This window comes from Podarcis vaucheri (assembly GCF_965113315.1).
Source record: "Podarcis vaucheri genome assembly, chromosome: 8".
Taxonomy (NCBI): Eukaryota; Metazoa; Chordata; class Lepidosauria; order Squamata; family Lacertidae; genus Podarcis; species Podarcis vaucheri.
The window spans coordinates 30955348-30981992 of record NC_138766.1 but is presented as its reverse complement, the minus strand read 5'-3'; the positions used below and the strand labels follow the sequence as shown (position 1 = coordinate 30981992).

At 42.4% G+C, this 26645-nt stretch overlaps 1 protein-coding gene across 1 annotated transcript in view; it reads left to right on the top strand.

Annotated features, from left to right (window-relative positions):
* Window positions 1–243: 243 nt before the first annotated feature.
* LOC309538752 (uncharacterized protein) overlaps window positions 244–26645 on the top strand; it is a 95303-nt gene continuing 68901 nt past the window's right edge. The window contains exons 1-4 of the mRNA XM_082234641.1: window positions 244–385; window positions 516–579; window positions 7064–7140; window positions 11070–11191. The gene's annotated coding sequence lies outside the window, so the exon portion shown is untranslated. The remainder of the gene's footprint in view (window positions 386–515; window positions 580–7063; window positions 7141–11069; window positions 11192–26645) is intronic.

Sequence of the window (26645 nt, the reverse complement as noted above, 5' to 3'; positions counted from 1 at the left end):
TCAGTGTCCAACGTTCTCATCTACTGGAGGGGTAGTAAAAAGCTTTAAACAGTTGCGCGGGTCTTTTAATGGTAAATTTGTTTTGACAGAGCTGTTTTGCAAGGGCCTGGGCCATCCCGAAGTGATGGTGGCTGACAGTGCTTTGCTGTTCTCGGAGCGAGGAAACATGTGGAAGGAATTGTTCTTTTACATTTCACAGCTTGTTATTTCCTCCGCAGGACGACCTTTGACCTCTCCGAGAGATTCTGACACCCATAAGGGAAGTATTCCCACTGTTGAAAAGGAAGTGGGAAAGCAGTTTAATGGTGCAGAAGGTTGGGAACGGTGCGTGTCAAAAGAAACTCGGACGAAAAGAAAGGACCAGCTCTTGAAATGTTTCCAGCAGGTCAGAGCTTTTATCGCTCCGGATAATTTGCTAACACTTTGAAAATAGATTTGCTTTGCATATGTCTTTCGATTACGAAAACACACATCTCCACACCCCCAACGATACCGTCTGTCAATTATTTCACTAGGCAGGCGAAGCCACGGACAAGTTTAAATCAAATGTGAAGGATCAAACAGAGCCCTGCAGAAAAGGTACAGAAAGGCTGTGTGTGTGTGTGTGTGTGTGTGTGTGTGTGTGTCTAGGCTCAATGTGTTTGCAATTACAAGGTGTGTGTGGAGTGTACTGACAACATCAGATTAGAGGTGGTGTTTCTACGACATTTTTACACCCCTTTGCATTTTATTTGGCGGTTTATATTTGCAGATCTTGATGTCTCCCGCTCTCCCCTTTCTCTCCTCACACCAGTATTATTAGCAGCATCTCTTTGCTAACAGAGGTCTCCTTCTCCAAATGGCTTGCCTGATTCATGATCTTAAAATCATTTTGCAGCTCAGATGAACAGAATAAACTCTCATCTTCCAGCAGCCACGGGAAAATACTTTTTCAAACTATTGTACTGTTTCTGTGTGTGTGGATCAGAACACAAATTTGCAGATTACGCCACCTAATCCATAAACTGATCCATGCCTTTAGGCCTGTCCTGTACTTATGAAGAGTGGTCGAAGGGCTTCCTTCTGCTAACCTTTTACAGCTGCTTAGAACAGCTAATGCTTCCTCCGTGGCTTAAAAAAAAATATGCTCCCAGGAAGTGACACTCTGCATTATGATGTATGGTTATTTCCAGGGAGCATTTTTTTAAAAGTTTCTTTTAATTGTGCGACCATGGTGGATTTACTAGCTATTCCAAGTAGCTGTAAAATGTTGAAAGAAAGAAAGAAAGAAAGAGGCACAACTCAGACCTCCTTGTAATTTTTTTGGGAAGCGAGTGAGTGAGGGAAATGAGGGTAAAACCCAGTGGATTTTTGAAATCCCGCCCCAAAAAACCATTCACCCACAAATGGAACAAGACAGAGCTGGTTTTATGCACATACAGTGGTACCTCGGGTTAAGTACTTAATTCATTCCAGAGGTCCGTTCTTAACCTGAAACTGTTCTTAACCTGAAGCACCACTTTAGCTAATGGGGCCTCCCGCCACTGCCTCATGATTTCTGTTCTCATCCTGAAGCAAAGTTCTTAACCCGAGGTACTATTTCTGGGTTAGCTGAGTCTGTAACCTGAAGCATCTGTAACCCGAGGTACCACTGTACGTGAAATTAGCATGGGACTGAAATAGGTTGACAACTGATCCACTCTATACTCCACTGAGCCACCAGACATGGCTTGTGGGCTTCGTTCAGGACGTTGGGTCACATTGCTGGTTCTGGGATGGATCTCATGTTCAAAGGGAGCTAAGAGGGGAGTGTGAAGCTTGTATCAGCTGGAAAGGCCCTAGGAGAGATGACATTTATGCTCCCTAGCTGACTTATGAAGCAATTGCTGTGGCAATGCAGCAGGCTTTTCCTTATTCCACTTCCTATTCTGTACAACTTCAAGGGGGCTATGGCTTCCAGCAGGCAGCATGCTTCTCTGTGTCTGCTGTATATATAGGATGTAAACGTAATTACTTGATAAAACGCCAGAAGCTGCTCCTATCAATAATTCCTTATAGGCAGTGTTTCAAAGGGGTCAGTGACATTTGCTGAAATAAAGGAGTTTGCGTCCTCCATTTCCCCATGCCTAGATAGATTGTGCATGGGTAGGGTCTTGGGTCCAGGCAGATAATATCATTTTATTTATGTCGCAAAAGAAATTGGTGTCTTGTCATTTCAGTTGCTCTAGCCTGTTTTCTAGAAACTGTTCTCTAATAAGAGCCCGGTGTACACATCACATAACAAAATCCCCACCACAGGAAACAACAGCAGAAGCAGCAGCAACAATTATTATTATTTTAAAATGTGTGTGTCACCTTGAGCTCCTAGGCGACTTGCAACATACAAAATAGGAAATACAATAAAAACAATCCATAAACAAAATTACATAAGAACACCAGTGGTTCGTCTGGTGCCTTCATTATATATTTTTAGGTGCCAGGCGAAAAAGTTCTTCAGCCAGGCCTTTGGCTGATTAATATTCTAAAGTCTTTAAAATGTCTCTGTGGGAAGGAGGGGGGGTATTGTTTTGCTGTTTTGTTTTACTTACTACTTACTTGTTTTTATCCTGTATTTTATTCTGTAAACTGCTCTCAGATCTTATGATGAAGGACAGTATATAAATCTGATAAATTATAGTAATTATACGTTTCCCCATCCAAATTAGAACTCCAAGAAGCAACATTTAAAAACTGTCAGCAGAAGAAAAATGTTGACTCCAAAGCCCTTAAAAAGTGTCACTGTTAAAACTAATGAAACTGCTAAAAAAAACCAAAAAGACAAAGCCGGGGGAGACTTTGCTTGGCACCAGAAAACTGCCACAGAAGGCACCGGGTGAGCTTCCCTAGGGAGAGCATTATGTAGTCAGGGAGCCACCACCGAAAAGGTCCTTTTCCCTCATTGCCATCCTCTGCTCTTCCAATGGAGGAGGCCTCCTAAGAAGGGCCTCTGTATATGATCTTGATATCTAAGTAGGCTTATATGGGAAGAGGCGTTCCTTCAGGTACTGGGGTCCTGAAGCTGTGTTAGGCTCTATAGGTTGATGTTAGCACCTTGAATTTGGCCTGGAAATGTACTGGCAATCAGGGCATGCAAGGACAGGTGTGGCAGGTTGTGAATGCCTGGTCTTTGGTAGTAAATATGCAGCCAGATTCTGCAACTGCTGAACTTTCTGGACCACCTTCAAAGGCAACCTCACATATAAAACATTGCAGTAATCTAGACAGGAGGTTTCCAGAACATAGTGTACTGATGCTAGGATATCCCCATCAAGATAAGGATGTACCTGGGGCACCAGACTAAGGTGGCAAAGTGAATTCCATGCAACATAGACCACTTTTGCCTCCAGGGACAATGGTGGATGTAGCTCCAAACGTGATCCTCCTGGGTGAGTGCAACCCTCTCTAGATCCGATCTGGACCAAGGAACCATCTCAAGCATCATCTTCATCTTGTTTGGCTTTGGCCTCAGCTTGTTGGCACTCAACCAGTCTATTTCTGTAGACAGGCACCTGCCTTAGAACATCCACAACTGTATCTGCTGAGGAAAAAAAGGGAGAAATAGAGTTGTGTGTCATCCACATATTGATGACAGCATGCCTCAAACTCCAGATGTCCCCACCCAGCAGGTTCTTGTGGATATTAAATAGGATGGAGAATAAGATTGTCCTCATGGAACCCCAAGGGACCAAAAACAAATCCCCGGCACCATTTTCTGGGGCCAACTGTTCAGGTAAGAATGGAGCGACCATAAAGCAGTGCCCCAACTCGCTACTTGGATAGCTGTTCTAGAAGGATACCATGGGTCAATTGTATCAAAAGACAAAGATGTCCAGGAGAACCAATAAAGTGTCACTCCCTTGTCTCCCATCATACCTCAAGATGCAGTCCCTTAGCTGCATTCTGGAACACATTCAGAGGACTGTACTTTTAGCTGATAACCTGAAATCTGCTTTTAATCTTGTAAAATCAGTGGGTTTAAGAAAGAATGTAATGATTTTGGAGCTGACTTACTAAAATAATTACAGCAAAGTGGCAATGTTGGATCTTTTCCTTCCATTGTTTTTCTAAGAAAGCAGAAATATTTATGTTTGGGTATGGTTTATAATTGTCCCTAGACTTGTCAGTGGGATTTTCATTTTAATTACAATTTCTAGTGCAGCTGTTCTACTCCTTCCATCATCTCATAGTTGATAGGGCATCTAATTAGCACTTTATAGCATTTTGCGGTCAATTATAAAATGTTATAAAAAAGAGAGAATGCAGTTGAGCAGAGACGAAATGTGCAATTCTCGTTTTTGTTTTCATGGGGCTAATTTGCTGAGTAGTAGTGTGTATATGAGAGGGAATTTTTACATAGAATTTTATAAGCCACATTTCCTCTCTAGCAACTATGAAAAACTCCTATGATAAAAAAAAAGTAGTCTGGAGCCGTTAGATGTCTTTCTGATTGCTGGCCCTATTAAAATCTTCTTAAAGTAATAGATAGGTTTAATTCCTCAAGCCAAAGAAAAATTATAGCATCTTAAGTATTTTCCACATTTATTATACTGATGTGCCTGTAGAAAGAACAGAAAGAAAAATCCAAGAAAGAAGCAAAATCTCTTGTATTGCAAGTTTTAAATGTACCAAGCTAAGGTTTACTTAATTAGAACCTCCAGGCAATAAAGGAAGCCTTTTTTTAAATTCTGTGAATCTTAATATGCTAAATAATGCAAAGCTTCAACTCTTCAAGCATGAGACACACATCTGGCCGCTTAACATTTAAATTACGTGGGGAGGGGGAGGGGAAGAGAAATCCCTTCCACTTCTGAGGTAATTTTCTTGAAGAAAAGAATGGGAAATGTATTACAACAAAATTTAATTTCATTTCAGATTTTCATTGTGTTTAATTGCACAGCATTTTTTTTAAGAGCATCTCTCTTTTTTATTTATGACACATTTTCTTTTCTCCTCCTGTAATTTTTTTATTGATCTTTAATTTAAGCAGCTCCTCACAGTTTATGGCTGCTGAAGAAGTACATTGTGTTTTATCAGGAAATCTATCTAGAGTTAAAAGTAATGAGCTCAGTGATACAGAAAATAAAGGGAAGAATACAAGCTCAAAAAAACCCTCCACCAACCAAAGCACAACCGCTCACAGGAAAATCATTCAGCAACAGTATATTCAATTTGTTTTCCTCTCCAACGTTTCACTCAGGCATACCAATCCTTTCTTTCCCTTTCCCCCCTTCATCTCCAGGCTCTCTGTATTTTGTGGAAACTCATATGAGAAATTTAGGTTTACTCAATGAATATGGATTAACCCCCCCCCCCTATCATGCTGGTGCCACAAATACATTTTAAAAAAAACATGTATTTGTGGTTGGGAGAGTGATGGAGAAAACACACTGAAAAGTTTGGGATGAACAAATGATTAACGGGAAGATGTACAACAAGCACTGCAAAACAAATCAGGATGAATTCAGGATCAATGCTGATTGTCATATAACATCCCTGCAAACAAATGAGAATGAATGTTCAATAAAGACCACTGTCTAACCTTCACGTAAGCATTGTGCAAGCAAATCAGATTATTTATTTGTTGCATTTGTACCCCACCTTTTCCTCAAAAGAGCTCAAGGTGGCATACATGGAGTGGCTGGGACAACAAATATTATTTTTGTCCTCCTCAGTGAATCCCCACAGCTAGTCTGTGAGGTAGGTTAGACTGAGAGACAGTAACTGGCCAAAGGTCACCCAATGAGCTTCATGTCAAGTGGAGATTTGAACCCTGGTTTCCCAGGTCCTAGTCCAACCCTCTAACCAGTACACCACACTGGCTCAATAAATAGGTCATCTCTCTCTCTCTCTCTTCCCTGTTGCAGAAGCACACAGCAATGGTTACTAACCATGGAAGCTATGGTCTACCTCACTGTCCGAGACATTATGCCATTGGCCTGATCCAGCAGACTCGTCTTAGGTTCTTAACTTCTCTAAGACCTAGCCTTTTAATTAATATTTTACAGACTGACCTAATTTTATCTGAAGAAGGAAGGAAGTGTTATGGTGGCACAACAGCACAGGTGATGGAGAGGTTTCCCTCCTGTCAGTTGCTGCCACCACCACTGTAGTCCAGCAATGGTTGCTCAGCTTCTAAAACAGGAAGAACAAAGCAGGGGGAAGGAAACTCTCAAACAAAAAGGCCCCTTTCCGGGTTCTGACCTGTAGGTTTGCCTTTAAGAACTTGGGAGCCTCCTTTAGAAGTCCTTATTGAGGTAACCCGATGGTGAACAGTAATGGTGGGTGACTACTAGGCCTTTTCTGTTGTGTCGTCTCAGTTATGGAAAACTCTCCTCAAGGAAGCTCACCCACCCAAGACATTTCACTACTTAAGGCAAAGCAGTAACTGGCAGCCCCGTTCCAAATCAAGGTGTTAGTACCCGTTACCCATCCAATAATTCTGTCACCTGAGGCAATAAATCAATAAATATGACACAGTGGAAATATGGCAATAATAGATTAAATGACTAACAATTGGCCATCCTTTCACAATACGTACAAGCTAAACAAGGTATAGCTTAGGGCCTCACTCTCTTGGGGCCCCAAATAAATGTAAAGAAAAAAAGGCTGGATATACATGAATAAAAAATCATTTTAAGTTAGAGTTTAATAATTATTTCACTATTAATATACTTCATCTTAATTGTATTTCACTATTAATATACTTCTTAATTGTATTTCAGTTCAACAATGCATATTTAAAATACATATTTTGTTATGTGCAAATGGCTTTAGATACCTATTAAGTCCATGAATTACCATATAGCTTATATTCAACACAAAAAACAGTACAATTTGTTGCTGACAAAGGACAGCTGGACATATAAAGGGTCGGATTACCTTCAGTAGCTTAGGGCCTCATCAAATCCAGCATCTGCATCTGCCCTGTGTTCGCACAGGCTGAAGATATTAATCTTAAATTATTTAAAATTTGCTACTATGATTATGGAAACAAGTATCTTTTCAGTCATTTGAATTACATATTTGTTGTGCTTTCCCTGCTTAGGAAATGAGCCATATCCAATCAGCTCTGGTTCATCTGATCTGGTCCCAGTGAAGGAAGCTCATGGTATATATAGCAAGGTAAGGATCTATATCTATCTATCTATCTATCTATCTATCTATCTATCTATCTATCTATCTATATCTATCTATCTATCTATCTATCTATCTATCATCTATCTATCTATCTATCTATCATCATCTATCTATCATCTATCATCATCTATCATCTATCATCTATCTATCTATCTATCTATCATCTATCTATCTATCTATCTATCATCTATCTAATCTACAATTGCCTTATAAATTGCAGTTATTTCAAAAGGCATCCTTGACTTGCAGTGGAGTTGTTTTTTGTGTGCATCTGGAGGAAAACTGCTGACATTTTGTGAACTCAGCAATGCCAGTAAAACTTTTTTATGGCTCAGAACACACCTTTTTCCCGTTCTGCCAAAGACTTTGGCTAAATAAATCTCTTAACAGCTCACCAATACCTGCCAATCTTTGAAGTGGTAATTAGCTGGTTATTTTCTTTGCTGAACTTTTATGGTTTATTGGGTATTCTCACTTCTGTTTCTACCTGCTCCCTTCAAAAGGGTGTTTGGATTTTAGAGTCCATCAAACGATGATAGTGAATCTGAGCAATTCTCTTCTGGAAAAGGACCAACCCATCAAAAACCATTTTTAAATTCTTGTACTTTCTTTTTGCATTCCCCTCCCCCCAAAAATCTCTGAAATTTCATCACTAAACAAATAATTGTAGGCATGGTTTTCCTCCTCTTTGGCAATCACTTGTAGTCAAGTAAGATTGTCTTCCATAAACATGGTCTTAACAGTGAGTCTGTACATGACTGTGGAAGCCAATTCTGGATCCACACGTCCTTCCGCAGTGCGGACATAGGGAGTTGACACAGTGAGGGTTTCCAAAATGTCCCTTCCTATTAGCTCATTTCTCCTTTTCACCCTGAGTTCATGCTTCTTTCAAGTCTGTAGGCATAGTAAGGTAAAGGTAAAGGGACCCCTGACCAGTCGTGGCCGACTTGGGGGTTGCGGCACTCATCTCGCTTTATTGGCCGAGGGAGCCAGCGTACAGCTTCCGGGTCATGTGGCCAGCATGACTAAGCCGCTTCTGGCAAACCAGAGCAGTGCACGGAAACGCCGTTTACCTTCCCGCCGGAGCCGTACCTATTTATCTACTTGCACTTTGACGTGCTTTCGAACTGCTAGGTTGGCAGGAGCTGGGACCAAACAATGGGAGCTCACCCTGTCGCGGGGATTTGAACTGCTGACCCACAGCGCCACCCGCGTTCCACGTAGGCATGGTACCAAACACCTAATATTTAATATGCTACCAGATCAAACACAAGGTGCTAGGGATGACCTGTAATGTACTATAAAGCTCCGCAAGTTAATATTTGAAGGCTATCTTCATAAGAACATAAGACTGTCCAACTGGATCAAGTCAACGGCCCATTTCATCCAACATCTTGTTCTCACAATGGCCAACCAGATGCCTATGAGAAGCCTGCATGCAGAACCTGGTAAGAACGCCCCCTTCTTCTCTATTAGGAAAGTTCCATCCAATACAAGTATCAAACCAACCCATTGCTTGTACGAGCAATAAACCCATTATTTATGATAATGCAATATTATTTCATGAAGTGCAATAGTTCCAGAGCAGTAGTCGTAAGTGGATGTATACTACATTATTTTTCTTCTGTTAGCTGCTCCAGGAATATGATTGAAGGGTGGTATAAACTTGAAATGAATTAATAAGTTGGTCTAAATTAACTTATTAAATTTGGATTGTTTATATTGGCATTTGTTAGGTACCTCCAGCATTTGGAGAGAAAGCTTCATAAATAAGTATGCACATAGCTAAGCAGTTAAGTGGTGTTTATTTCAATGGGGTTTAAGTGCACCTCATTTTCCCTCTGAGTCATGTCCACTGTACTTTTAAAACAAAACCCAGAAAACAAAAGCACCCTTGCTGGAGGAAAATGTAAGAAGTTACATTTGGAGAAGGAGAGATGTTCAGAGCCTTCTAAGGGACTTCCATGCCTCAGCCTAATTACTGCTATTTTTGTTCTTCTGATGTTTTGTTGGCCTAAAGAGCAATACAGTGACATCTTATTTGATGTTGTTCAGAGCATTGCGCTGTGTGTAATTAAGTTATTAACGTATTGTTATTAAAGGGCACAAAGTGCTTATGCCCATGCGATCATTGTGAGAAAGTAAAAGCTTCCTGGAGCCACACCCTCGTGCCTTTGACATAAGATCTGGTTCTGAGTCATGTGCATGATCAAACACAACCCAGTGAAGTTCACGTATAATCCGTTTTAATGCCTTTTCGCTTTGCATCTTGAACGCTGTAATTCTGACTCATAAGCTTGCAGAGAGTGTGTCAACGCTTTGCACAGGCAACTAGTTTTGAAATCTCAGACTTCTTGTAGACCAGCATGTGCAACACCATGCTGCATTCAGATGACTTTGCCTAAACCTCTGGTTGCCGCAGGCTCACATGCTCCCTCGCATAGGCACCAACTCCCTGGGGCCCTGGGTGCCTGAGCACCCACAAAATTCCCCATGAAGGGGCCGGGTACCCACAAAATTTCAGTGCTAGGGCCATGCACGCTGCATGGCACCCACGACCCTGGGCACCCACGGTTGCGATACCAAGTTGCACTCCTGCTCCCTCTTCCCCTCCCCTATTTCTCTGCCTACAAGGGAAGATACAGGGTGAGGTACATCCACTTCTAACCAGAGGCAAACCATACTTGGCTGTTGCATCTGAATGTAGTAATCTATGGCTCACCCAAACTGTTGGATTATAATAAGAATTTGTTGTTGTTGTTGTTTAGTCGTGTCCGACTCTTCGTGACCCCATGGACCAGAGCACGCCAGGATTAGGATGTGTCATTAAATAGAAGTCCTGTTTTTCTTGTATGTGGATGATATCCCATTCAAGAGGCAAAAAAAGGGGCAGTAGTAACTTGGAATACCTAAAACAGGAGTGAGGCTACAAAACCAAGAGTACCTGACAGAGGTTTACATACCATCCAGCATTGGTAGCTTGCATGGGCGTAGCCAGGATTTGGGGGGGGGCAGGACTTTTTTCGGGGGGGCGAACTGATGTGATTGGTCAGTTAAGTATTTCTGTTGTTCTACTTGCTCTAAAGGGGGACAGCTATGCCCATGGTAGGTTGCGGTGGTGGGGGGAGCAGAGGCCTTGGCTTACTCCAAATCATGACAATGCTGTGCTGGCTAGGGCAGAGATGGGGTGAGTTGGGATGGGGGCAGCCCCACAGGTGCACCTGCAAGGGTGCTTCTGCCTAACCAAAGCTCATCTGTACTCACTTCTGCCCCACCCCATCCACATGGCAGCAAATGCAGCACCGCTGTTGCTGAGAGAACATGACTGCCTCCACTCCCTGCTGCTAAATGAGCCACTACTGTTGTCTAGAACCAATCCCCAAACATTGCTCCAAGCAACCCTGAGCATTGCCCATGCAGGCTGGGGGATGATGGGCTTGCAGTTCAAGAATATTAAGACATTATGAACCAACTCCAGGGTTGCAGGTGGTTGCACTGTGGCCTAGACCAATGCCTAATTGTCTCAGCAATTATGTTATATGCCAATTTTTTTGTAGAGAAAAATCAAGTTTCATCACTGCGCAAAGCCACTTTGTATCCTATCTGCTCTAAAGATATATTGCCCTGGCTGAACATTTAGGGTTTTATTCCCCATTTCTTAAGCCAATCCTTGGACCAAGTGACAAATTGGGTGCACTTACAAAGACAAAGATGAAAGTGTGTGTCAATGCTAACTAAATTCCTTTGCTATTTGTGTGTTAAAACCGTGGTGCTGCACTGCAGAGTTTGCTAGGTTATTTCAAATATATAAAGTACCGTAGTTCCCAAACAAGGCCGTTCAAACAGGAGTTGTAAAATCTCTAGTGCATTGTTTTGGCCACTTAATCTCCCTTATTTATGACTGTTATTTTTAGACGAGCCAGGATGATCCGAGCAATGTGTGTGGCCAAGGAAGTCCTGGGATCGGACTAGATGAACCAGCTTTCCGTGTAACATCTTATCTGGAGGAGTTAGAGAAACACAGATTCTCCGTATGGTGAGCAAACTGATTTTTCAGTTTGTTTTTGGTTTACTCCTGTAGAACTATGCAAAACATGTTGTCCCCCCCCCTCTTTAGGTCAGGGTGGGGCGGGGGCAATAGAAGCAAAACTATCTAAGGAAACATGACAGTTAAAATAAGTGGTGATTTAGTACTGGGGCTGTTCATTATTTCTGGAATCAGAAAATACATTTCATTTCTTCTGTTGCTGGAAGTGATGCCGTTTGAATCAGCCATAAAAATGAGTTCCTGGCCATTTGTGGTTATTAAAGACCCCTGGGCATTTCTTTTTAAAAGAGTAGCTGCACAAGTAGCTGCTCTAACCACAAGATTCTTGCCAAATCCTTATTTTATATTCTGCCAGCCTTAGTGTTTTGCCTGGAGTTTTCAGTTAGACAAAACAAGCTGCCTCCCCCCCCCACCACTCGCCCTCTTTCCTCCTGGCTTCAGAGTGCCTGCTCCACCTTATGAGAAGCATCTTACAAGAACTCCTAGTCTCTTCAAAGCTAACAATTTGTGCAGAAACATTTCCTAGACACTTTTTTTTTCAAGAGAGAGAGTGAAAGAGAGGAAAGGACCACTATGAGTAGGTGATGACATGTGTAATAATGCCTGCGTAATAAGGCATGCATATCTATTTCCCCGACCCAAACCCATGTTGCAAATTTCAAAACAGAAGTGACTGAAGTGGCAAAATGCTGCCAGCCCCTTTTTCTGCCTGATTTATTAGACGTGAGGTACATGCTCGCCTTGGCAGTTATGATTTCAAAGAATCCCCACTGGCCCCATGTGGAGCACTTAAGAGCACAATTAAGGCTATTGCTTTTGGAATCTGATTATGAAATGATGAGCGGGCAGGAGGAAGTTTAATAAGGAAGTAGGAGTGGGCGAATCTGTCAATTCCTGTATCTCGATTTGTTCCAATCTTAAATTCAGATCTCCACATTTCTACATCATTATTTGTGATTTTTATCATAAAAAGATCATTGTGAAAATTCCACAGTATTTTAGTGCAAATTTCTCTTGATATACATAATTTCCCTAATATATATTTATGCAAATCCGTTTTCCCATAGGATGCATTTTTGTAGACATGACTTGCCTGGAAAACTGCATTGCAAAATTCACTGTGAATGTCAAAGGATGGCTTTGTTTCAGTTTGCGCATTGAAAGTGCTAATTATGTACATTCACCTTTAAATTCGAATTGAATCAAATTTCTGTTCCATCCCTTAATAAGAAAGGATTGATCTTTGCAAATAATATTTGTTTAATAATCAAAAATTATTATTTCTTATTTATGTGATTCACCCTGCCCTGCCCAGCTCCACCCCTCTCTTACTTGGTCTACCCTAAATCCCACTGCTTGTCTATTGACTACTGGCCCATCTTAGATTCACCAGCTGCCAGGAAGGTTGCTATCAAATCAAAAAATGGGAACTCTATTCAGTGGCCCACCCATACCCTGCTCCATCTGAGTGGCTTGTTGAGTTGTCACTCAAAGCTGTTGTTTGCAGAGCAGGAAGTTGCCAGTTCTAGCCCTAGTGGAAAAGCAGGTACCAGTGGCTTTGTGGGGAGGGAATGATAGCTTAGCGACAGAGCAGTGCGTGTGTCACATGTGGAAAGGTTTGGTCCCTGGCATCTCCAGTTACCAAAAGTTTGAGCAGCATGTGATAGCCAAATGATTCTCTGTCAAAGACCTTGGGGAGCTATTGCCAGCCAGAGTAGACAATGATGGGCTATATCAGGGTTCCTCAAACTTGGCTTTCCAGCTTTTTTTGGACTACAACTCCCATCATCCCTAGCTAGCAGGACCAGTGGCCAAGAATGATGGGAACTGTAGTGCAATAACATCTCTGCACCCTAGAGGCAGAGGCTTAGCAAATGGGTGTGTTGCTGCGCAAAAATTCTACACAATGCTGGGTAGCAATGAGATCAACAAAGGGTAGGCTCTAAGCTGTCTATTATTTATCTTCTTCATTTCTCTGTTCCCGCACTGTCTCCCCAACTTGTCTCTGAAGGGCTGCTCCCTTTCTCTGATCCCAGACCTTCCTCTACTAGTTCTTTAACAATATATTATGTTAGATGATTAGAGACAAAAAAAAAAAAAAATAATGGGGCTCTAGGTCTAGGAGCTTTTTAGGTTTCCATAAACATCAGAGTTTTAGATACTCTGAGATGCAATCTGAGCAATTTCCTTGATCTTTTACTGGAGCTGGTAAATCATTTATTGGGGTAGCCTTTTTACAAAAACCTGCTTTTAAAAAACCCCCCATAAAGTCTATTTATCATAAAATGCTGTACTACCAGCCATCTTCAAAGTGATACATGTACTGCATTAATTATCAGCTAACAATGGCCTTGAAAATGGTTTGGGCTTTTCCAGTATCCTGGCGCCCCATTATCTTTGCCTTGTAAAAAAATAAAATTGAAAATAACATAAAACTGGAATACAGGAGCCAAGAAGTGTGTATTTTAAGACAGGATTTTCCTGAAACTTTTTTTTTTTTTGAAGTGATTGCAAAAACTACTACTCTTATCACTGCCAAGATTTGTCTCCATAATGCTATAATTCATAGCATACTTCAATAATATGTGAAGCCCTAAGTGGACAAGCCTTGAAATCTTTATAAAATGAGTCTGCAAACCCCAAAAGACATATAGGGTCCAATCCATTGCTCACTTACTTCAGGGGCACATTGAGCTGGATCTGAAGATGGGCTCAGTGGATTTCAGGGCCGGCACAACCATGAGGTAGGTGAAGCAACCACATTGGGTGGCAGGAACCACAGGGGCAGCAGATTCCGCTGTAGATATTTACTCCCCCCTTGTTCCTGGTATCATTCTTCATACTCCTTTTTGTCCCTAACAATGAGGAGGGGCACCATTTTGTGATTTGCCTCAGGTACCAAAATGTCTTGGGCTGCCCCGGTGGAGTTCCACTTGCAGTGAAGAAGGTCCCTCTGCGGCCCCCTGAAAAAGTGCACCAGATGACTGAGGAACTTTCCAGAACAGTGCAGGAGGTGGCTGTGGACAGTGGCGGAGGAAGGGGGTGTGGGAGATGCGGGTGTCATCACTGAGGGGGGTGACAAAATGACAAATATATGAGTTAAAAAATAATAATTGGGCTCACGAAACTTTTTAGTTCAGTCAACAAACATAACGAAACGCGGCTGGCATCGGGCGCCACACCACGGGGGCTGGCACTTACCACAGGGCCTGCATTGTGCCCGAGCCACACGTCTTTCCTGGGAGTGACGTGGTGGCTTGGGGGCCTGCAGGTTCTGTGCTCCCTGAAATGGCAGTGTGGGACTTGTGTCTGCCCTCTGCCACTCCAGCTGCCCTACAGCTGAGGAAGAGGCAGTGGAGAGGTTCCATGCAATGCATGGGCCGCACCTGGCACCCGAGCGTCTAGCTACGCCGCTGGCTGTGGAGGAGGCTGCAGGGGAGTGGGGAACTGGTGGAAATTGCCGAACTATCCCTATCCACCAGTGTGGAACCTCTGTGGGGTTCCAGTTCCCTCCTTGAGCAGGAGCCCTTATGCTCATGTGGAGGACAAGAGTCTTTGGTGCCCAGAAAGCATTTCATTTGATGACTGCAGAAAACTCTCACCACCTCCGTTTTTTTGCCTAGCAGAAACTCAATTCTTTCCCCATTCTCAGTGATACAGTTTAAAAAGGTAAAAATACAGCTCAGCTATGATTGTCCCCTATATTTTCCCGGTCACAATATTTTTATAAAAATTTTGTTCAGTTGTATTTCTCTTGTATGCTGCCTCTGGCCGAAGGGAATTGTCAGCTTGCAGCTCCATAGCAGGTTGTGGGGGCAGCAAAACTTACCTGACCTCCCATCACTGGTGCAAGAGGGCAGGGAGGTCTGCACAGTGCAAATGCATATATGGCACCTCCTATACTTTGGCCACCTCATGAGAAGAGAAGACGCCCTGGAAAAGACCCTGATGATGGGAAAGATGGAGGGCACAAGGAGAAGGGGACGACAGAAGACGAGATGGTTGGACAGTCTTCTGGAAGCTACCAGCATGAGTTTGACCAAACTGCGGGAGGCAGTGGAAGACAGGAGTGCCTGGCGTGCTCTGGTCCATGGGGTCACGAAGAGTCGGACACGACTAAATGACTAAACAACAACATGGGTGTATTTGCACTGTGGCAACTTTGCTGCAGTTTTACCCCTCTCCCTCTCAATAAGCCACAGTGACGTTGGTGATGGTTAGCTCTGCCGACTGCTACTGCCACAACCTCCAGAGGGGTACCAGGTTGGGGAGGCTGGCCATTGTCAGTGATGCAGTTCCATTAAACCATAATGTACTCTGCAGTGTATGAAATCAGTCTTAAAACTGGCACTGAAATCACAGTGTTTAAAAACCATCAGGTTTATTTCCACCTGCTTCCCATAGGGGACACATGAATCTGAGAGCTTGAAGGAAAACAAGAGTTAATTGTAAGCGCTGCAGTGCCGTGGTGACATTGTTTTTAACAAAAACAATAAACTTTCATTTTTTATAACACACAGGTGATTTGACATTGAAATAAATGCAGATGCTTCTTTGCACAGTGTATTCCCTGTTGTGCTTTCTTAAACACCTTCACATATGGTTTGCCTCATTCTTGTGAAACTGCTTGTTGTTTATGTCATACAAACAGAACAGATTGATTTTACACTGAGTAAGTAGGGAGCAGAATGAATTATCCATTGGAAGCAAATGATTGCCTGTGTGTTCAAAATATTTGAAATTAATCTTGGCCGTTTGAAAAAAAAATTCATAGGATTCTTCCCGAGATCTATTTTACATTTTATTTAGGCTATGTGATGTTTTGTTTTCTTCTTTAAAAGGGGGAAAGTTTCAGTGTTTCAGCTTCACTTCTGGTCAAATTGTTACCATTTCTACAGATGTCCGAATCGTAGGTAAAACTGCCTGAACAAGAATAAGCAGTCAGATTTGGTTTGAGTCTTGTGTAAATGCGTGTAAAGCATGTCACACTCTTAAAGAAACCTTTTCCCTGGCTGTACCTTTGACTCACATACAAAATTCATTCATTTTTTCATTCATTCACTTATAACAAATTCTTCCCTTGCCTTAACTTTGCTCCTCACCTCTGTATGCATGTAAACTTTATAGATGCTCTCATACACAGGATAATAAATTAAGGTAGTTTTGTCAGCAATCTTAGGTTTGTAGGATAGTGATAAGAATGGTGATGATCACTTTTTCCCCTGGCATGAACACTTAAATTTTCTTTTCCGGAAACTGCCTACACAGGACATGTGCCCTGTTCCTTATCTGCTTTATGAAGCTCTCACATGTAAAACACATTTTGATAAAAGAGCTTTTTTTAAAGAGAAAAAAGGGTGCAAAATAGTGTTTCCCATTGAAAAGGGCCTTATACCACAACTCCTTTCTGCCCTTAACATTCCATAAACAAATGGGATTTTGTTTTGTTTTGTTTACACCAAATGAACATATTCAGGTCTATTGGAGTATGTTATTCAGACAGAGGTGCCTAAACTAGGTTCATAACATTAGGAACCTGGTTTAGTTTATGAGTTGAGTTTCTGCCATATGAACCTGGTTTATGCGCCTCTGTTTAAATAATATGCCTCAATGGACCTGTATATTCTCCTTCTCCTTCTCCTTCTCCTTCTCCTTCTCCTTCTCCTTCTCCTTCTCCTTCTCCTTCTCCTTCTCCTTCTCCTTCTCCTTCAATAAACAAAAAAGGGACCCCCCATGTATTCCATTGAAATGAATACTCTGAGTAGAGGTGGTTTTGGTGAGAACACAATCAAACTCAGTCTGAGTATCTTACCAAGGCAGTTGGGGAGATGAGGATTGAGATGACCAAAATTTATAGAACTGACTGTCTGTAATCCAACATGACACAACGGATAAGGTTTCAGATATCTTGCAACTGGGAGAGATGGAGGGAGAGTGATTTTGTTGTGCAGGTGCCATATATGTAATTTATATGATGAAAGGACACATTTACCAAACTGGAGTTAAAGGAGATCCACAATTTTCAAATGAACAATAAAGCAGATAAGCGGCATATTTTAGTTGTGGTTCATTTTCATGGCTGAAACTATCACTTGGGTGCATTGCAAGGAAACAAACAAATGGAACTAAGTGCCATAATTATTGTTCATGCTTGTTGCTTTAATATGTACACAAAGCATACTGGGAAATAATTTGGTACCTAAAACTTTCTGCAATTCATTCTTCCCCTTGGTGGCTTACCCCCCCCCCATTCAAATTTTAACAAAGAAATATATACACCGAGTCAGCCTCAAACCGCAGTTGAAGTATTGGTGAACATGCTCCAGAGTTACCTAGACTCTCATTCCATTTCAGCTATGGACATTCTCAGGAGCCCTGGGTATGGGGAAGGTAATTATTCAGCCATCACTTTGAGATCCTATGGATTTAAGGGGAGGGTTGTTCCTCAAGTGCATCTCTGTGACCATGGAGTAAGGAGCTGGCTTAGAGATGGTAGTGTCTGCCCTCAGGATGCCCCAAATGCACAGTCTGTCTTGCCAGTATGACAACAGATCATTTTGTTTACCAAAGTTAGTTCTCTGCAGTTTGTTCATGAATAACTATCCAGATTCAGTGACTTCTGGTATCCCTGAAGGTTGACTTCACTCTCAGATCCACCAGTTAGCCACAACCCTAAGCGGTACACAGCATGACCAATGGCAGATCAAGCCTGTAGGAAGCTGCCATATACCAAGTCAGACTATTGGTCCAGCTAGTGCAGTATAGTCTACACTGACTGGTGGCAACTCTCCAGGGTTTCAGGCAGTGTCCTCACAAAGCCCTACCTGAAGATCCTGGGGATTGAACCTGCGACCTTCATGCAAAGCAGATGCTCTACCACTGAGATATGGCCCTTCGCCAATTTCCTGAAGTCAGTGGATGGGACTGTAACCATCTTTAGGTGCATGGGATAGGATTAGACCTCACAAGTCCCATGCAAGTAAGTGAATCATTGTAATGAATAAATTGCTGCGTGTCACCCTCAGCTTTTCATCCTCAAATTGGCAACAACTATCTGTTTCAAAGGCCCGCTGAGAGGATGGTTGACATGAGGGTTGTGATGCATTTCATGTGAAACCAAATAAATGATGCAAATACACAATAAGGAACAAGAAAAATCATGTTAAGACCAACATTTCCCTTTTAAGAGAACTACAAAACAAAAGTGCTGTAAGAAGCTTCTGGCTCTTATTAAGGGGTACAAGATTAAGCTACAGCACTGCAAATATTTGGGGAATATTAATTTGCATGTGAGTCAGAGTTGTAGCTCAGAGTCTATTCATTATGAAGAAATCCCATTTACTGTAATAGGATTATTCCAGAGGATATGCTAGTACCTGTAGAATCATAGAACAACAGAGATGAAAGAGGCTTCAAAGTCATTTATTCCAGCTTGAGGGAGGTTTCTATTAGTACAAACATTCCTATCGGTTCAATATCATCCAGATGTTCTGTAATGTCCCATTTCACCCAGGTTAATATGAGCTGTAAGAAGAGAGACCACGAGGAACATGGGGCTGATATCACCACTCAACAGCAGATCACACAGTTTGTATGCAGATGGCTCCTGGCATCTCTATTCAAAAAGAACACAGATAGTAGAATTGGCCAGGCTGTCTACATGACATCTTGGAGACCTGCAGAGAAGACAGCTAGATGAACCAGTGGCCTGATTCAGTATAAGGGAATTTCATATATCCATGAATGCTAGAAGTGCCTCCAGGACAAGTGTCTTAGAATTCACTTCCCACCAACCACCCAGGCAATAGCCAATGGTCAGTTCAAGCAAGAAAGTGAACATTCACATGCTACAATGGAAGGCGAGAAGATCCCCAGAATCATCAAAGAGAAACCCTTCTTCACCTTAAATATGGCAGTGTGTTGGCAAAGAATAGGGATCCATCAAGCTGTGCTCCCCCACCTCCCCTTGTGGTGCAGTGGGTCAGTGCAGCTGCCAGTTAACCAGAAGGTTGGTGGTTCGAGCCCACCCAGGGACAGCTGTGGACAGGATTCCTACATTGCAGGCTGTTGGACCAGAGGACCGCTGGGGTCCCTTCCAGCTCTACCATTCTATGATTCCAAGGGATGTGCTTTTGTACATTATCGTTAGAACATCTCATACAACACCATCAGCACTCAGAGCCATCTAAATAATCCCGCAGGCTCAAGAAACACCTTAGGGGCTTCTAGCTTTTATTTGTTGTACACCATCCCTACAGGATGATGGGCATTTCCTGAGACCAGTTGCTCCGGGCCGTGGGTCCTGTGGGCTGGATATGGAACATCCACCTGATCAGAATTGTGGACCCTCAGGAGGGAAGGGGCTTCCCTACAATCCTTAATTGTATGTCATGGGTAAAGGGGCAATAATGTATCATGTCCCTCACCCTGGGCAGAGGCATTGGCTCTTGAAGTGGAGGTCAACGGATTTCCTTTACATTAGCTACCCATCCCATATTGTTATTTCCCCTTCTGCAGAGAGTCTTGCAGAAGTGGGGTATGGGTTGAACCTGGGGCACATTTAGGAATTCCTAAATGTGCCCCAGGTTCAACCCATACCCCACTCCTTTCGTCTTTATTTCCAGTTCTGGTCCAAAACAGGTTCAACCCATACCCCACTCCTTTCGTCTTTATTTCCAGTTCTGGTCCAAAACAGGTTCAACCCATACCCCACTCCTTTTGTCTTTATTTCCAGTTCTGGTCCAAAACTGATCTTGGAACATCTGACTACTTGGGGTTAGCAGGGAGCAGGAAATGTTGTTGTTGTTTTTGGTCTTTGCAGATCATCTTGAAATGGCTCTGGCAGGCAGAAGAGAAACTGGGAAGAGGGAAAGAGGATAGGCAAATGGATTATACATACAGGATGTGTTTAAAGGCCTGCTTGTTCAATTGTGAATAAAACTACACTTTATCTGTCTCTTGATTTAACAGGAAGCCCTGCAAACTGGGAATTTGCAGCAGTTGTTCACGAATGTTACAGAGGTGTGAATTACATTCTCTAGCTGAGCTTTAAAGAGACGAGGGAGCGCACTGGTGTGATTTAGGCAGGCGGCCGGTCAGGGGGCAGAGGAGGCTCCTAGTGCTCATTCCTAGATCTTGCCCACTTTTGATTTTTAGTTTTCCACTGAGGTATAATGATTGAAAACACTCTGTGCAGTTTGCTTTTGCAGGACTTAGCTTGGCCACGTGAGAGGCAAAATCCTCTGGTTCAATCATCCTTGCTTGCAGCATGCCTGAGTGCTGTTTTTTTAAAAGTTGCCTTTTCTCTGAGAAACAACCGCTTCCCCCTTTAACTTTTCAATCAAAGTGTAAAAACTAATGTCTCCCTATCAGATATACTGTACATGGTGGAGTATTTTTTATAGAGCTTTAAATTAGCCTCTGATGTTTATCCTAGGCATTGCTTGCCTGTAAAGCCAGTCCCCTTTGAAATTCCCTTTACATTAAGGAAGTGCAAGCACCTTGAGCAGCTATGTATACCATATGAGATGGAGATGGTTCCCTAATTTTATTTGTTTTGGCCCTCAACTCAAAATGTACTCTCTGAGTGTTCTGTTGTGTTTTGGCACTGGTGTTTTTTTCTGATTGAAGTGCCCAGATTAAAAATCTTCTATTTTGAAGAAGCATACTACCAAATGGCTTAAAACCCCCCCAAAACCTTTTAATACAGACTAAGAAAATAGGATGTTCATATTGCAATACAGTGGTACTTCGAGTTACAGATGCTTCAGGTTACAGATGCTTCAGGTTACAGACGCTTCAGGCTACAGACGCTTCAAGTTACAGACTCCGCTAACCCAGAAATAGTACCTCGGGTTGAGAACTTTGCTTCAGGATGACAACAGAAATCGCGTGGCGGCAGCGCAGTGGCAGCGGGCGGCCCCATTAGCTAAAGTGGTACCTCAGGTTAAGAACAGTTTCAGGTTGAGAATGGACCTCCAGAACAAATTAAGTTCTTAACCTGAGGTACCACTGTAATGACACTGGACAGACACTAAAAGGAACTAGAAGATAAAGTTCAAGTGTGGACCCCGAGACATTGACCAAGTCCATACATAATGCTAAGCCGTGCTTTATTAAACTATGGTTTATTAAACATTATGTGCTAACCTTGCCCAGCAGCTTGACTGTAGCTTGTTTACTGCCCTCAAACGATGATCTGAAGCCATGGTTTGTTCAGAGATGGATTTAGAGCAGCACGACTGGTTCTGCTGACCTGAGCACGAAGCCTAGGGGGTGCCGCAGGTCAAAACAACTATGACATAGTGAATTGAGCAGAACAGAAAGCAAGAGGCTGAATGAGGGTGCCAAACTTTTGCCTCACACAGGGTGCTGCTGAAATTTGAAAGACCAACGTTCGTCCCTGGTTTGTTGTTGGCTAGTGAACTTTGACTTGACTTAACTATTGCATGTTGTTATGTGTGAACTCAGTGCCTTTCCTTGACCATAGTTTGTTTTTCTACACAATCCCAGATGCATTCAGGCTTCCTCTTCCCCTTTCCCACCACACAGTTCACTACTGCTAGGAAGGCTCCTTATGAATATGGTTAAAATAGGCAAAGGTTTCCTGTGTAGGTCTTGACTAATCTGAACAAAACCAAGAAACACAGCTTAAAATCGTGGGGACAGGGAGATGAGGAAAGGGAAGGGAGTTACAGTAGGTAAAGCTGAAAAAGTTTGACTCCAGCAGCAATACAGAGGGTTGGAGCATCTGGGGGCAGGGAGAGTAGAGGTGGAGCTGTTCAGGGAATACAAAACCCAAGGGAATGAACAAAGGTCACAGCTATAGGGAAAAGACTTTCTGGTGGGCATGATATATAATACAGAAGATGATCTCATTAAGGACAGGGCTGGGAACAGTGGGCATTACCTGAAAAAGGATTCAGGCGATGAGTTGCACTTGTTCTACTCCACCCTGCTAGTGCATTCACGTTACTCAGGGCAGCTTACGGTGATTAAAATCTAAGCAATCCCACAAAAGGAATACAGCAGCAGCTTAAAAATAGAAGCTGGCTCAGCAGGTAAAAGCATTTTTAAATGTGCTGTCCACTTGATGGAGTTTCAGATGTGAATTTTGGCTCATTTGCAGACTGATCCTATGATTCAGTGCTCCAGGGGGAAGACACATCTCAGAAATGACTCTGGGAGTCGTAAGGGAGATAGTTATTGAATATCGGTTAAAAGTGTTGAACGTGGGACTGGAGAACCAGGTTTACACAGCCGCCCATCCCCACTGCTACCCATGCAAAGCCATTCCATTTCTTGCTTGAGAGATGCTCATACAGAATCTTTGCCTATGAGGTGCATGGTACCCACATGAGACCTGACATTTCCTCAATTCATCCCCACCCGTTTATGGAAGAACATTACTTTCCACTAAGAATGCATATTTATTCTTTTTTTCTTAACCTCTGCTTCAGTGCATTCATGACAAGATCGTATGGGTATGTAGCTGCACTTTAACAGTTTTTTAATTTCAGTTGTTGCTTGAAGCACTGTGCTGGAAATTAGACACTTTTAGTACTTCAATTATTGTTGATTTATTCCTCGTTCTTGTAGATACAGTGAATGTAGTTACTCAAGGAAGGTTATCTAATTTTGAATGCCAAGCACCAAATCTCAGTGTACATCTTGGCAACAGCAAGAAAGACTTATTGACTTGAAATTTGTCATGCCAGCATGAGTGCCTTGTAGCATTTTCGTTTACTGCTTTGCATTAAATGGGAGAAGACAGGAAAGAAAAAAAGCCATTTCTTTTCCAGTCTGACACTGGACTTATCCGGGGTGCTAAATTATGTCAAGTCTTGGTTCCCAAGTGGTGACCTTTGCTGAGCCCTATCTCGCCTCAGGTGAGCAGGATCTCAAGGGATCTTTCTTGAGGTGAATATGATATTTCTCTTTGTCTTTTACTTTACCTCCTTGGGTTAAATGGATTTGAATTTAGCTCAAGTTCAAGCCTTCCCCAAAAGGAAAGCAGCTTGTTTTTCACTCTGAATTAGTTCACAGAAGTTTGCATTACACTAAAGGACACCCATCCTTTGGCACAGGATTGCATACATAACCATCACTCCCAGTGCAGTTCCTATGTAGCTGCAGCTTCCTGTCACTCAGCTGTCATAAAGAGTTCTGGGCTTGGGCAGGTCCATGCTATGAACTGTCCAGCTGTGTGATGAAGCATTGCTTAATAGTTTTCCCCAATCCTAGTTTCTGTATGTCCTTTTCTTCCCCATCCTATCTCCAGGCCACAGAGGACTGATTCAAAATATTACACTAAACGGTGATATGTGTGTCAGGATGGATGAACCCCCCAATTTTGGATTCCCTCAATTTCCTCTTTTCCCCCAGTCCTTTCCACATCAGTTTGAGATTTACTCTCCCCCCTTTAAGTCCTCATGAAAATTAATCAGCAAATTTCTCATGATAAACATATGCTTGTTTGCAATTCCTCCCAACATAGCGTATTTTTAAATGTTATTTTCACCAATATATGCATTTCTACGCACACTTTGCCCTAGTATATGCATTTTTTTGGTACACACATCTTGGCTGGAGGACTGCTTTGCAAAATTAAGAGAAGCACGGCTTTTGAAAGATGGATGTGTTTTTGCCCACACATTGTTTTAGTCCACATTCACACTGCACATTTAAAGCACTATGTTACCACTTTAAACAGTCATGGCCTCCCCTCAAAGAATTCTAGGAGCTGCTGTTTGTTAAGCATGGTGAGAGTTTGTAGGAAACCTCCACATTCCCCTCACAGAGCTACAGTTCCCAGAGTTCCCTGAGAAGAGGGATTGACCATTAAATCACTATTGGAATTGCAGCTCTGTAAGGGAATTGTACTTTGGCTACCTCATGAGAAGAGAAGACTCCCTGGAAAAGACCCTGATGTTGGGAAAGATTGAGAGCACAAGGAGAAGGGGACGACAGAGGACGAGATGGTTGGACAGTGTTCTCGAAGCTACAAACATGAGTCTGACCAAACTGCGGGAGGCAGTGGAAGACAGGAGTGCCTGGCGTGCTCTGGTCCATGGGGTCACAAAGAGTCGGACACGACTAAACGACTAAACAACAACAACAAGGGAATTGTGGCATCTCTTAACAACTCTCAGCACACTTAACCAACTGCAGCTCCCATAATTCTTTGAGGGAAGCCATGACAGTTTAAAGTGGTATCATAGTGCTTTAAATGTACAGTCATACCTCAGGTTACGAACGCTGCAGGTTGCGCATTTTCGGGTTGCGGACTGTGCCAAACCCAGAAGTACTGGAACAGGTTACTTCCAGGTTTTGGTGCTCGCAGATGCACAAAAGTGCCAAATCGCGTCATACGCGTGAGCTGTGGATTGTGAATGGTGCGGGTTGCAAATGTGCCTCCCGCATGGATCATGTTCACAACCTGAGGTATGACTGTATTGTGTGAATACGGCCTCAGAAGATGTGAATTAGAAAGGCCTGCCTCTGAATGTGAACTGGAACAATTTTCCCCTCATCCTCATATATGTGGCAGATAGAAAATATATCTGCACGTGTACCAAGCCACCTAAATGAACATCTCTCAATTTGAGGGACATTTATTGCTCTCATCATCCTGAACATATTCCAATGTCTGTTTCCTAGCAGCACATTTGTTTTCAATGACCTACAGCTTTGCTAAATCATCCCCCAACCTCCAAATCTGGCTTCTTTGTATATGCCACATGTTTTTCATTAGCTTTTTTACTGTTTCCCCCTTCCTTTTCTGTAATAGCTGACACAAATTTTTCAATTGCCTGGGAAACAGCAGCAACAACAACAACCCTGTAAGCTGTTGCAGGACACTATTAATAGGTTTGCCTCCAACTGAATTATATATGGGTGGCATGGCACATGTTTAGTCTTTCATCCTTATCTGTTTGATCATTACTTCCAATCTGCTGTGTGAGAAATGTGACTGGCATGTTGTCTGGAGTAAATAGATGCTGCAGGTTGAGATCGTTTATGCATGGCTTGAATTTTGATGAAATTTTATACTGCCTTCTGGGCTAAATATTTAACCTAAGCAATTGTCCCAATAATTTGGATGAATCAAGCCTTTTGAGATGGAAATTTTACCTTTCATTATCTCCCGTGCTGTTTACTATAAAACCTTCTGTGAGTGATAGGGAGCAAATAAAAACAACAACACCTAAATTTGTTTTGGGTACTTTCCTCTCTCTTTTAGTTCTATGAGTTATGAAAAATGAAGTCAAGCAGAAGTATGGAATGGAAGGCTGCTCACTGATTCCTGTTGAAACAGAGGTCTCCAGCTGTTTTTGACTAAAACTCTCATCATCCCTAGCTAGCACAACCAGTGGGAATTGTAGTCCAAAACAGCTGAAGACACAAGTTTTGGAAACCCTGCTCTAAATGAAACATTCCCCATAAGGAAAAGCAGGCTAGAACATTTTGCCCTGATGTGCTCACTTTCTGTTTGCAAGGGTGTTGGTTAGTGGGAGAACATTAGAATGTTATAATCCCCAGCCAGAAGTAGGGTCCCATTTCCACTTCATTCTTCTGCATGTACAGACCCAACCTAAGAGAATGGTACGCCTGTTCTACACCAAACAAATTTGACCCAGAACACTCTCCCATGGCTATATATTGCAGAGAAAACCAGGACACAAACAGACTCTTGTGTCCACCATTCCCATGCTCTGATAGGTTTCTGGTGGATATTAAATCCCTGAGGAAACATTTTTTGAAAACCGCTGTCTTAAATGGGATTTCAGTGTCCATTGCAATTCTTATCTGATCCATCCTCATGGTAACCCTGTGTGATAGTTCATTATCTGCCCCATTCTCTTGCTGAAGAAGTCAAGGACAGGCCTGGATCTGAGCCACAGTTTCTCATGCTTTCTCTCAGCAACACTCTGTCAATTATGCTCTCTTTTCCAAGCTGTTCTCTACATTTATGCAAGCTCACAATTGGTTCTGCATGCAAATTGGGATTTACATAAGAAGCAGAGCCCCTTTTACATGTGTTGACACACAAAATATCAGACACAGACGTGCATGCAGGTCATTGATTTTTTCACCTACCATTCACTGCTAGAGATGCTTTTTGGAATACGTGGGCATAGTTGCTTTGCTATTTAATTAATTGGCAGTGTGTCTGCTTCTTTCCTTTCCTTTCTTTTTTTTTAATAGGAAGTCTTTATGCCAGAAGCAATGTTTGAGATACTGGGAACATAAGCAATTAGCAAATTATGGTATGTTTAAATGAAAATAGTTTCCTGGCCTAGCACAATGAAGAAGGCTTGCAGCCATGTTGTTTCTTCATTAAACAAAATGACAAGGTAGCAATAAGTATCTCCTATAGTATAGACAAAATTAATGACACAGCAATCATATGATAAATCATCGCAGTTGGTGTGTTCTGCAG